Genomic DNA, 13306 nt, shown 5'->3' with positions numbered 1-13306 from the left:
ATGAGGACCTTGGCAATAGTTACATTCCACTTGATTCATTTGACCTCCATCTTTGTTTGGATTGTTCACCATCATATTCTTCACTAGGTGAGTTAAGTCATTCACACTTTGCTCAAGATTTTGAGTAGATGAGGAAGAGGTTCCCATTGAAGATGTATTCCTTGTTCCCCTTTGGCTTCTACCATAATTCCTTGTAGTTGAGGCAAGTCTCTCAATGATTTCCTTGGCATCCACTATGGAAAAATTCTCCAAACCTCCTCCGGTAGCGGAACTGACCATCCTTTGACCATCTTGGCCTAACCCTTCATAAAAGTTCACAAGGAGATCATCATCACTCAACTCATGGTATGGGCATTGAGCCACCAACTTCTTCAATCTCTCCCAATACTCATACATGGTTTCACCATTGGGGTCTTGTTCTGTGGTGGTAATGGCCTTCTTTGCACGGTTGTGGCGTGAATCGGGGTAAAATTTTTCAAGGAACGCCGCTTTCATTTCCTTCCAAGTTCTTATAGACCCCGGAGCAAGATAGAAGAGCCAATCTTTGGCCTAATCCAACAAGGAAAATGGGAAGGCCCGTAGTTTGAATTGATCCTCCGTCACTCCATTCGGAATGGCACCTTCACACATCATGTGAAATTCCGAAAGGTGACGGTTTGGATTGTTTCCCGCATGGCCGTGAAACTTAGGCAAGTTATGAATAAAGAAGTCTTTTGAGTTCGAAATTTGCATTGGCTCCTAAAGGGGGGTAGGTGATGCACAAAGGTTGCTCATCATAATTCCTTGCTCTTATCTCCCGGATGGTTCTCGTGTCATTCGCCATAGGGGGATACTCTACTTCAATCGGATTTACTTTAATAGGATCTTCCGATGCTGCTTCTTCTACTCGAGGTTCCCTTTGTGCTCTTTGGTACCAAGGATTGGTAAATAACCACGAATATGCTCCAAAAGAGTCCTCTTCAACGGGGGTTGATTCACCGTTTTGAAAAGGACTAAACATAAACCTTTTGCACTACACACAAGTTAGAACTTCCACTTACTTTCAAAAACAAAGAGAAGAAAAATAACTAACATGCAATTAACAATCAAGCCTTTAGCTATGTTTCCCTTCCCCGGCAACGGCGCCAAAATTTGATAGATAATAAGACTAGGTCGTTAAATGCTAGAATTAAGCTACCAAATTAACAATTTATAACCAAACTATACTCTAGATTACTCCAAATGATAAAGCAATATAGTGCAAGTAAGGGTCGATCCCAAGAGAAGGTCTTTTAAGCTAAATACTTGAATTGTAAACTATTGAATACTAATGACTAGTGTATACACAAACAATGGTTATCAACAATGACAAACAATAGATGAACATAGACAAAGGGGGGTTTTTGAGTTGATTGGTGACATGAAAACAAAGTAAAGTTTCAATCTTGTCTAACAAACAATTTAACAAACACTTGGTGAGCAAGAAAATTCAATATTTAAGAGGACTTGATGTAATCCTTCCTTAGTAACCAACAATGATAAAGTTTGACTCTTTTGTAACTCTCTTCTTATTATCCACCCAATACTCTCTAGTCAAGATGCTAACATAAACAAATTAAACCATCCATGTATATTCTTCAAGTTTAATCAACAATTCATTAAACCATGAGTGCAAATCAAACATGAGCATTAAGAATTATGCCAAGATAAGAGGCTAGGATCAATTCTCACAAGATTAAACCATACAAATGAGAAAAGACATGAAATTTCCTACTTATTGCATGAATCCTTTAAACCAAATCAACATACAACAAGCTTGCTCCAAACAATCCTAGATAGATTAAACCATTTCTCTAGAATTTGCAATAGTTGAACAAATAACAAGCATGGATGGCCAACCCAAACATAAACTCATTCAACATAAGACATTAAGCATAAGGAAAGATCAATGGATAATTAAAAAGAGATTAAAGAGTCTTACAATACCAAAGTTGGAAACTTTGGATGAATTACACCGAGCAAAGAAGGATTTAGCCTTCCATAATCTTGTTACAACCCACAAAATGAAGAAAGATTAACATCCAAAGCCAAAGATTACACTTTTCTTCCTAAAGTTCCAAGGTTTCTTAACACACAAGCCTTTTTGAATTATTGCTAAACAAGATGAGATTTAGGTCTTCAAAATGTGAACTATTTATAGGGCTGCACGAAATTCTAGGGTAATACGGAAATTTGGGCTTTCATTTATGCCAACGGGCTAAACAAAAGTCACGAGTACAGCACATCGACAGACTGCCGGCTGAATGGCAGACTGTCGTGGCAGACTGCTGTGGCTGGTGGCACTCTGCCAAAATGCCTGAATGCGAATTGTTTCTTCACTTCCTCAACATGAGCTCTCCACTACTTGACCTTCATGCTTCCTATCAAGGAATGTCGGCTCCGCAAATGGTTCATGTAAGGTCGTCTCCGCGTGATTGCTTGTCTACTAGTGTGGCTAGAGGCTCGCGCTCGGGATTCCGGGTTCTCTCCTCATACGAAGCTTCACACATGAATCAAAACGCATTAGTTATGACAATCATCAAGACGGGAAGATTAACTCTTTATTCCGACAAAAGGACCCTTAATTAAAACATACTTGGCCTAAGAAGGCCATAGTAACTCGACCCTTATATAATATCTCACAAAGAGATGTTACATACAAGGTATTCAATACCCACTTAATCACCCATAAGTAGGACAATAAAGTCACATAATAACTCATACTAATACACAATTATGTAAGAGCATTATGACTTTGTAACTGCCACCATAATGTGGCCGTTTAACTTTCAATATAACCAAATTAACTCACTGGTCACATCTGCTATTGCAAGATATTCTACCTCTGCGTTTGATTTTGCCACCGTGACTTGTTTCTTCGCCTTCCACGATATGAGTGTACTGCCCAATGACACGAAATACCATGTCAAGGACTGTCTAGACAATGGACAAGCAGCATAATCTGGATCTGAATATCCATACAACTTTAATTCTGAATGCTTTTCCATTATAATGCCTTTGCAAGGAGTCCCTTTAATATACCGAATGACCCGTAATGCAGCTTCCATATGCTCCTTCCTCGGGACATGAACAAACTGCGACAAAATGTGCACGAAGTAGTATTTTTGTTGTTCTAAAATGTGCCGACGTCAAAATTTTCAGGCTCACCTAATACAATTTAATGTTTCTTTTTTCACTTCGCAATTATTAAGCAATTTTGAAATTTTTCTTAGTCTAACCATTTGATACATTTGTTTGGCAACAACATTAAAATGCCTTGTTCGATCACCGATCACGGCACATATTTTAGTTGCATTTACTCAGGTGAGTCCGGTCTTCTACAGTATACGTGATAATGTGTCCATTATCAATGGTGAGGTTGATTTTGCTCACCGAATACACTATATACAAGAGAATGATGATTTAGTTACTAACTAGTTTAGATCCCGCGCAATGAGTGCGCGATATTTATAGAGTTACTATTGTAGACCTCGTGCAATATATGCATAGTATTTATAGAGTTTTAGTTTTTAGTGTATTATTTATAAAATTTAAATTGCCAATTCACTTATTTTTCATGTTTCTCCTTAACGTATTTTGATTAGAGAAATAAATAAAAATTAAAATCGTAAGAAATAATAAAATGAGTATTTTTTTTATTTTTTTATTTTGTTTTTTTACCGAGAAATTAATGATGTTAATTTACAAATATTTACTAATAACATATTTTTTATGTGCAAATTTTTATCATAAAAAGTCAATGAATTTTAACATATTTACTAATACCATATATTTTAGCCGCAAATTCTTATCATAGAAAGTCAATAATTTTTTTATCAAAAAATTCTTTAAAAAAAAATTCCTTATCCTAAAAAATCGATATAAATTTGTAGAGAATATGAACTATTAAATGTTATAAATATTTAAATACAAAAGATTATATCCATTTATAACTTATCATGTTTATACCTATAGTATATGCTAAAAATACCAAGTATTATTATAGGAAATATGTTTTAGGCGGGAAAAGTTGGAGTTTCGCCTATTGATTTAGTAAATAGGGGATTTAACAAATCACCAAAATTCAGTTGCTAAATATATAATTTAGCGATTAATGTTGAGACAAAAAATATATTAGTCTCTACTTTAAAGACTAAACTAAAATGGTAGCTAATTATGTCTCTATTGTAATGACTAAATAAAGTAGGTAGCAAATTTCGTATCTAATTTAAATTTTTAAATACGGAAATTTGTCAGTAACTAAGTACGTAGTTATTATAGAGACAAAACAAAGCGACTAGCAAATTTAGTATCTAATTTAAGTTTGCAGCTACGGAATTACGTGTAATACTACGGTTTTCTATGTCTATGGGTACTCTATCGAGTGGGACTTACTCTGTCGAGTAAGTAGCTTTTTACGCAAAACAATAGTCTGCCTGATGGGTACTCGATCGAGTAAGTATGACACTCGATCGAGTAAGGGTCACTCGATCGAGTAAGTGTGTTTTACGGGTTTGATTAGCCGGGTTTTGTTAATAACGCGAGATTAATATAAAATCTTCCGTCATTGTTTCTTAAACACTTTTATCATCCTAAAACCTTTCAAGAGGAGATTAAAAGTTACGTTGTTCGCATCTCTCGCTTTATTAGCAAATCCCAAGGCTAGGATCGTTGATTTGTCTCGTTCGTTATACCGTTGTGATCGTTGCGTCAAAGATAAGCTTCTTGTATAATTTTTATAGTATTTTTTGAGTTTGGTTAAACCCTAATTGGGTAGATTTGGGGCCCGGGATTTGGGAGTATTATGATGTATTGGTAGTAATTATATGTATACATGTTATATGAGGAGGATTCGTAGAGGAGAAGTTCTGATTAGCTGTTAGACGGTCTCGTGTGGTTGTTGTTCCAGGTAGGGTTTTCCTACTCAGTATTAATTACATGGTTGTGTTGATGATTAACTGTTGTTGTTGTATATCGTATTGGCATTGGATTATGAGTTGGTGATTGTTGGTAGTGTATTGTGATTATCGTATAACTGTCTGTGGTTGTGATACCCCAAATAAAATTATCTTATTTAATAGATTTGAGAAAAATAGTTATTTGAAAATAGAAAGAATTTTTTTATCAAGTAAAGTCGAAAAGGTACACAAATGAAAGGGGTCCATCCAAGAGGGAGATATTGACCAAATAAAATTCAAAAGACATAGTAACCTAGTATAGGTAAGACCCTAGAATAAAAATAAAATAATTCGTGTGGAGTCCAACTTAATAATAATTTCACCCGTAAAATTTTTACTAAACCTATCTAAAAGAAATAACCCGTAAAGTAAAATATCTAAGATATTTTACTAGTTTTCTACACATGTAAAAATTGAAATAAAAAAAAGGTGGGGTAGCATACATGGTTGCCATGCACACCACGTAAACATGTAGGGGAAATTGTAGGTTGTACTTGGATGGGGGGTAAACACGTAGAAGTATAGCTAACTGATAAGTTACTATTGTAACCGACTTAGTTTTACTATAAAAAGGACGTGAAGGACGAGGGGAAAGGAGGCACACAAAAACAAAAAAACCAATTAGTTAGCTATAGTTGGAGCATAAGGACAAGTATTCCGAGTAGTGAACAATTATAAGAGGTATATTTCCTACCTCTCCATCTTAAGTTAATGTAATAAGTATGTTATCGTCATATTTACTTAACTGATATTATATTGTACGTGAATTATTGTTTTTGGTGATAAAGTTAGGTTATACCTGTAAAATTTACGTAATGTGGTTTACGTATAACTGTGGTACTATTTGTGTCAATAAATAACGTTATAATGCTCACATGATAATGTTAATGTTAAAATACCAGTGCTAAGATATACATTTGGCCAATGTATCATCTGGGACATTATTATTGGAAGGGACCGGACCACATTATTATTTTATCCCGTGTACATGGATGTGAGCTCCGAAGTGGGCTCGGCAGGGGGCTCGACAATTGGCTCCGCCCCGTTATATCCGGATAAAAAAAAAGGAAAAAGGAGAAAAGGAGAAAAAAAGGAAAAGATTGTTATCCTGTGTACAAGGAGGAGGGCATAGCCTAAGGGAGTCTCGGCTCCGTAATGTGGCACTGTTCAATAATAATGACCCGAATTATATTAACAGGTTGGTTGACCCTTTATTTTATTAATCTTTCTCAGGTACAGGAAACAGGGAAGGGCTTGAGTGAGGTTGACGCAAGGAAATAGAATAAGAATAATGTATCATAATAAGACAGACCAATCAATAAAACATGTAATGTAAGCCTTGTATTTCTCTGTATGGGGAAATACGGCGGTAACGCTCGGTAATTTCCGCTGCTATTAATAAAATATACCATTTTGTACTCCTGTTGTTTACGGGGGGTTACAGTGGTTTGCGAGGTGCGTCCTCGGCTGAGTGGAGTCACTTGCGGGAGTGGCTTCACGCCCTTGATTCGCCTTCTGTGGAACCCGCCACATAAGGGATGTGCACATTAAGGAACATGGGTTTATTGCTCGGATGAGTTGAGCGGAGCTTAGGTGGGAACGGCTGCGGTCCCCCATTGGCGGTGTGGAATACTTATTGCGATGAGTATTCTGGCAAGACTACACACTTTAGTGTGTAGTCAGGTGTGTGGTGATGTGACGGAGTTGGTGGATTGGATTGGTTTGTAATGTTGTTTTATTGCAGCTGTTTGTTTTGTGTAATCAGTACTGACTACTGACCCCGTTTATTTTTTTTTTTAAATTTTGGTGATCCATTCGGGGATGGTGGGCAGTTATTGAGCAGGTATGAGTTGATGCGCATGGGATAGCTGGGGTTGAGTCATCACGAGCTGTCTTAGAAGTCTTCCGATGTGTCGAACACTCTTCGTTTAGTTGGTTTAACATTTTGAGAACAGTTGTACTTCTAACATTATCAGTTTTGGTTGGACTTGTATCACGTTAAACTATTTAATTAAAATACGTTTCTTTATGGTCTATTTGATTATCATTGACTCGGGTAACCGAGATGGTAGCACTTCCATGCCTTAAGTGGTCCTGGTAAGGCACTTGGAGTATGGGGATGTTACACTACGTTGGTAGCTAAAGTTATAGAGACAAAACAAAGGGAGAAGCAAATTTAGTATCTAATTTAAGTTTTCAGCTCTGAAGTACGTTGGTAACTAAAGTTAGTTTTCATTATCATGTATTTTTTATATTTCATATAAATGTATGCCAATGTGAAATATACTTTTGAATTATTATTATTATAATCTATTTATATTATTATAACTATTTTGAAAAAAGTAACTTATAAGTCATATACGTAACAATTACTTTTACTTTAAGTAAATATTCATCACCAAGATAGTTATTAATGCTTCTTTGCCTCAATGGTTAGAATGTGTGTTACAGAGTTGAAGGTCATGGGTTCGATTCCTTTTAACATTTGTAAATATTTCTTTATAGAGTAATTTACTTACTTGTAATGGTATCATTCAAAATAAACAGTGTTATATTAGAAATAGTCAAAATTGTGAAACTATTTTTTATATAAGACTAATTAACCTAATAAAAGAAAGTCCAATAAAATGAATTAATGACTTTGTGTTCGTGACTAATACATTTGTTTTGAAAATGTAAAGAAATGACGAAAAGCTTTAAAATACCTCCCAAAATGTAAAGAAATGAAGTAAAAGGCTTTAAAATACCTTTTAACTGTAATTAACCAAATATTATCACCGAAACACGGATTAAACCGTCATGGTATTAGGAACCAAGGGTGAAAAATGTTTTATGGTTAAAATCTTGTAAAAAGAAATAAAAAAAATAAAAAAAAAGGGTTTGAGAATATTTGAAATGGTAAAAACGATTACAAATATGAAAATGAATTAATGAGGAAAGACGAGAACAAACACGGTTGAGTCTGACCTGGACACCCCATTGAGGCGCGAGCCTCTGTGCAGAACAAGGGGCTTCTGTCTCAGACCAAAACTCAGTTTTGGCTCGTCTATCCTATGTTTTGGATCGTGTTATGCATGTTTTAGCATGTTAAGGTCATAAAACAAGTAAAGACATGATAATAGAAGGATTTTTACACCCTCATACTTACATGTTTGGTTATGGCGAGTAACCGACGTAAGTGTAGCAACTCGTTTGTTCGGAAAAAGACTCGGTTTAAAACCGTTTTGGTAGGTAAAAAGAGTGTTTTATTAAGTTTAGTGACGGTGTAGAGGTCGAAGTGGTCGGTCAAGTGATTTAATGCACGATGACGGTACCAAACAATGTGTAAGGTTTGTATTTACGATCGGTAGGTCGTAAATACGCGTCGGGTTGTGATTTAGGAAGTCGAGTCGAGAATTTTAAGGGAGAAAAGAGGGGGCGGACACTCGCGTAAGTTCTCAAATGGAGGCATTTGAGCGGTATTTATAGGAAAATGAGTGGTTGTGTGAGTTTTGAGCGACGTGGCCACCTGGGCTGCTCAAAGAGGCGCGAGCCACGTCGCGGGTCTTCGAGTTGTCCTGTCACTTTCACACAAGTACAATCAGGATTTGTTCTATCCTAGGATTTATAGTCACATGTTTGGTACTTGACCATTCATGAATTCGGGAAATCTTAGTATAGAAGGCTTTGAATGATTTTTTTTTGGTGGTTGACTCGGTTTGACTCGTTGTTGGAGTCGGGATTTGAATTTTTGACTCGGTTTTTGGTCCGTTGTCGGTTTTGACTCTAGTTAGTGTCATTGCGACCCCGTCGTCGTGCATTAAACACTGCAGGTACTTTTGAAAAGTTTTGAAATATTTTATTTTCGAAATCGTTTTAAGTTTTCCGACGTAAAGTTGTACACGAATTGTCGATCAAGCGCCGCGATTCCAAAGCATGTTGTAGTCCGATAATCATCGGGTGTTTTGTTGGAGTCTCAACAGATACTGGGTATCTACACCATGTCATATTTAATTTGTCATGTCATATTAGTCTTTTAATTATATTGTATAGATTAACCCCCTCCTCTTAAATCTTTGTGACAAAAATCATAGGTAAACAAATGCCTTGGACGGAGAAAGTATCTAACTACGTATCCTATTTTTACTACTTTTTCCCTCCAATCATTTAGTTACATTTAATTAAAATATTTTTTTATAAAAAATAAATAAAGTAAATAAATGAATAAAACAGAAGGATCGAAAAGTGTATTACTTGTTGCTTTCGGCTCTCAAAAAACCTGGACTGACTAAAGTACTAAACCCATCGAAATGAGAAGACACTAAGACAAGAGCACGTACATATCAATGCAACCCGTCTTAGAAGTAACTTGATAGTACTACTACAAGGTCATTAACGTGATAATAACTTTGAAAATTGACCAAGACAACGCGCGAGAAGGGCTTCAAAGACTCTTGAGTCTTGACCCACTATTATATTGCCACATAAGTGTACTGTGTACGCCTAGACTTTCTTACAGAAAATGATCTTACTACGTTACTAGTCATACTATTTTGAGTGTTATATGTTTGTCCAACTACAAAATATATTTGACCATTATGTCACCTTTATTTTACAGGTGAGTCAGTTGGTCTCTCCTGTAACGGTTATAAATTACAATAGAAATAATATACTCCCTCCATATCAATCCAAAGGTAACATTGACCAAAATGGCACTATTTATGGTCGTAGGGAATCTTCGATATTATTCTTAATCTATAAGACAAATTATAGTCATGTGAGATCTTGTTTGATTTATCGTCATGAATGCTACAAGAATATCAATTATTTATAATTTTTAATAATGTGTAACTATAGATATTCACGTTGCAAAACGTGTCTCGGCAAGTGTGAAAAAGTCAATGTTACCTTTGGATTGGTATGGAGGGAGTAACTATTATCTTATGATAAAAAAAGTTATTATTCATAATTGTTACTTTTTTTTAGCATAAAATCGTCACTTAATCACAAGTTTATAACGCGTTATAGATGAAAATTTATGCAAATATATAAAGACTTCATTTGGTACCCACCCCCTTGGAATCCCATACTCATCTTTCTCCCCAAGGTTCCAACTCCATTCCATCTCACACATTATTATTCCCATTCCCGAATTGAACCAAACAACTTTAAACAGGTATGGAGTTCTAACTCCATACCTCCTTAGAGTTAGAATCCATTCCATTCCATACCTAAAGTTTGAACCAAACGCCCCCTAATTAGAGTCAAAACCAACACCGGGCTCAAAATCGACTAAAAATTTAAATCCCGACTCAAACACGAGTCAAACACAAAATACCCATGCCAAATACTACCCAAATACCAGCTTACACGACTAAGCAAATCTCAAACATAAACAAAACATGTCTTTACAAAACCTAGGATAGAACAAACACAAATCCAAATTTGCGAAAAGGACAGGACACCCTATTGGGGCACTGGGTAGCTCGTGCCCCAAAGGGCCTTCTCCTTAATCACCAAGCAAACTTAACCGACTTACTGATAGGTTTTATCGCGTACCTATGCAAAGATAATTTCCCTAGACACAATTTAATGTAGTAATAGGGGTCGAACACAAGGAAACGGGAATTACGTAGTGAATTGCTATGGGTAGATTTTTATCAAGGTCGATTACGATTTGGGTTTGGTTTGTTTGGTTTGATGATTAATGAAAATTGCAATGTAAATAATATGATAAAAGATAGTCTAAAGAGTTTGGGTCACTCATGCAAAGGTAAACATATGAACATGATAAACTTGATACTAATAATGTTGTCAATTGCTTAGGCTTAAAGATACCCACCTTACGGCATTAGTTATCAACTGTATCAACCATAGACCGGGTCCTAGAAAAACTCTCGTCCATGACTAGGTCGTCCTACCTCACATGCTTAGTCTAATTCAATTCCGTGCCTCTCGACTTTAGAACGAATGAACAAATATAATCTACGACTACGGCCGATAATCAAAAATTAAGCGTAAAAAAACAAGCATGTGATGGAAACAATTGATCAATATTATTATAAACTTTATTTAATCATGTTACATGTTTAATTTTGCATGGCTCCCCTAGCCTTTAGACTAGAGAATTTAGCTACTCGTATTTGTAAAAGAAATGCAAATGATATAAGGCATATTGTAGGAATTATAACTAAAGTGGAAATTGTATACTAATGATGAAATGTAAAAGACTAATACTAAACTCATAAACAAAATACCAAATGTAAATAAGAGAAAGATTACCAAAGTAGGAGCTTGATAGAACTAACTCGGAAACCAAATGCTTGAATATATAAATAACCAAATGTTTAACAACTACAAGCTTAACAATATTGAAAACTAATGAGAAAACAATTGAGAGAAATATAGTGTTTAAGGCTATTGTAAAGTAAACTTGGACGTAAAAATGAGATGCCTAAAACCTAGGAATACCTCTCCTATTTATAGGAGAGGAGGAGAAAACGTAAGCATCAATGAGCATGCAACCCCGATCGGGGTTAGGCGGCCCCGATCGGAGTCGTGTGTTCCTCGGTCCATCGTCTTAATTCTTGATTAATTACATGAGGAATCTCTATGCTTCGTTTTTAATGCTCCTTAATCACCCGGTAATGCTCTAAATTCTTAGCATCCTAAGCTCTCTTGGCATCCAATGTTTGCACCCTGATATGGACCTTCATTTTGGGCTTGACTTTACATTTGGCTTCATTTGTAATTCCTTACTTCAATCCACTAATCTTCATGCAAAACCCAAGCAATCTTCACACACTTAGTCCAATATTTGGCCTTATTTAGCTTAGTGAACTTGGTGTACAAAATAATAGGAAAAAGCCTCTAAATGCTTAGATTCCTACAAAACCGTAACAAACACAACGATACACCTAGAACACAAAATTAGCTCAAAAATATATTAATTAAAGTATGATAATCAATAGAAACCGAGCTAAAAAGAGGGGTAAAAGTATATATAAAATGAACATATCACTTACCACAAGAGCTGGCAAAAGCTGCCCGATCCGAATAATCGATGATGCGTGTCTTTTATATGATGTTTTATACCTCATTTTACACGCATTTCAGAGCTCATTTGTGTAGTTTAAGCTACCATTTCCCCTATTTCCGTCTACTTCCGTGTTTTGTACATTATTGCAGAAATGTGAAGAATTCAACGGAAATCGAGCTAAATCCGTCCCCGAGTACCTTGCATTTCATTTGACGTGAAGGATTCACTTAAGGAACGAGCTTGGTGCGCATTTCAAGGCCCGAAAGACAAATCCACGAGATCATAGAAGTCAGGTACCAGCTAAAGCGGTCGATCGACCGCCCTCCTTAGTCGATCGACCAACTCTCGGGCTCCAGAAGCTACTGTACCCTGCTTAGTCGATCGACCGCCCTGCTTAATCGATCGACCACATCGCTGCTTCAGACAAGAATTAAAAGATCGAGGAACTTGAAGCTCATTGTGTTTAGGTTTTAATAATAAGTGTTACGTATATTTGCTATATAACGTAACCTAGTTCAGAGATACAATCATCCAGTTTTATTCAGAAATTTACCTAGTTTTACATTCAGTTTAGTTTATCAATAATTAGGGTTCAGAAATATTGTTTTGCAAAAGATTTTCGTTCGAGCTTTTAATCATTCCTCTGCAATTTCGGTATTCCTTCTGTTCTATTTCAATTTATCTTTATCGCATTGATAGTATAGAAATCGCTAGCTAGTTTCCCAAAGCCGATTTTGTTGTTTTATGTTGTCTATTTGTTCAATCGTCTTAATCATGAATTCGATAGTAAATTATGTCAATTTCATTGTTGTTATCATCTCTAGTATGAGTAGCTAAATTGCTTGTGCTAGGATGTAGGGGAATTATAGTGTAGGTGGCGTAGAATAATGCAGATCGATCGCGTGTCGATCGATCGATCGACATATACTTGATCGATCGACTGACCTCGTTGGGTTTTACTTTCGTTTTAATTGTTTTAATTCTTTATTCGACAAATCGAGTGCACACGACTAGTTGAATGTTTAGGATATGACTGACCCATTAGATCGAGAGATAGGGACAGTTGTTAGATCACCAATTAAAATGACTAAACTATGTTGAGATCGAAAGATAGGTAAAGTTTAGATTATAAATCACTTTTCAGGACGAGAGTCAGTATTAGTGATATTAGGGACTTATAGCGAGATCGAAAGATGATATCTGTTAAGAGTGGACCGAGAGGACCTCTTGTTTCCCGCCTCATGTGTTTGATTTAGGCCGACTTAGTTTGCTGCCACCGAAGCTATAGTGAACCGACCATCCTAGTACCCCT

Source organism: Silene latifolia, chromosome 6 (genome assembly GCF_048544455.1).
Source record: "Silene latifolia isolate original U9 population chromosome 6, ASM4854445v1, whole genome shotgun sequence".
In the NCBI taxonomy this organism is placed as follows: domain Eukaryota; kingdom Viridiplantae; phylum Streptophyta; class Magnoliopsida; order Caryophyllales; family Caryophyllaceae; genus Silene; species Silene latifolia.
This window is presented reverse-complemented; position numbering follows the sequence as displayed.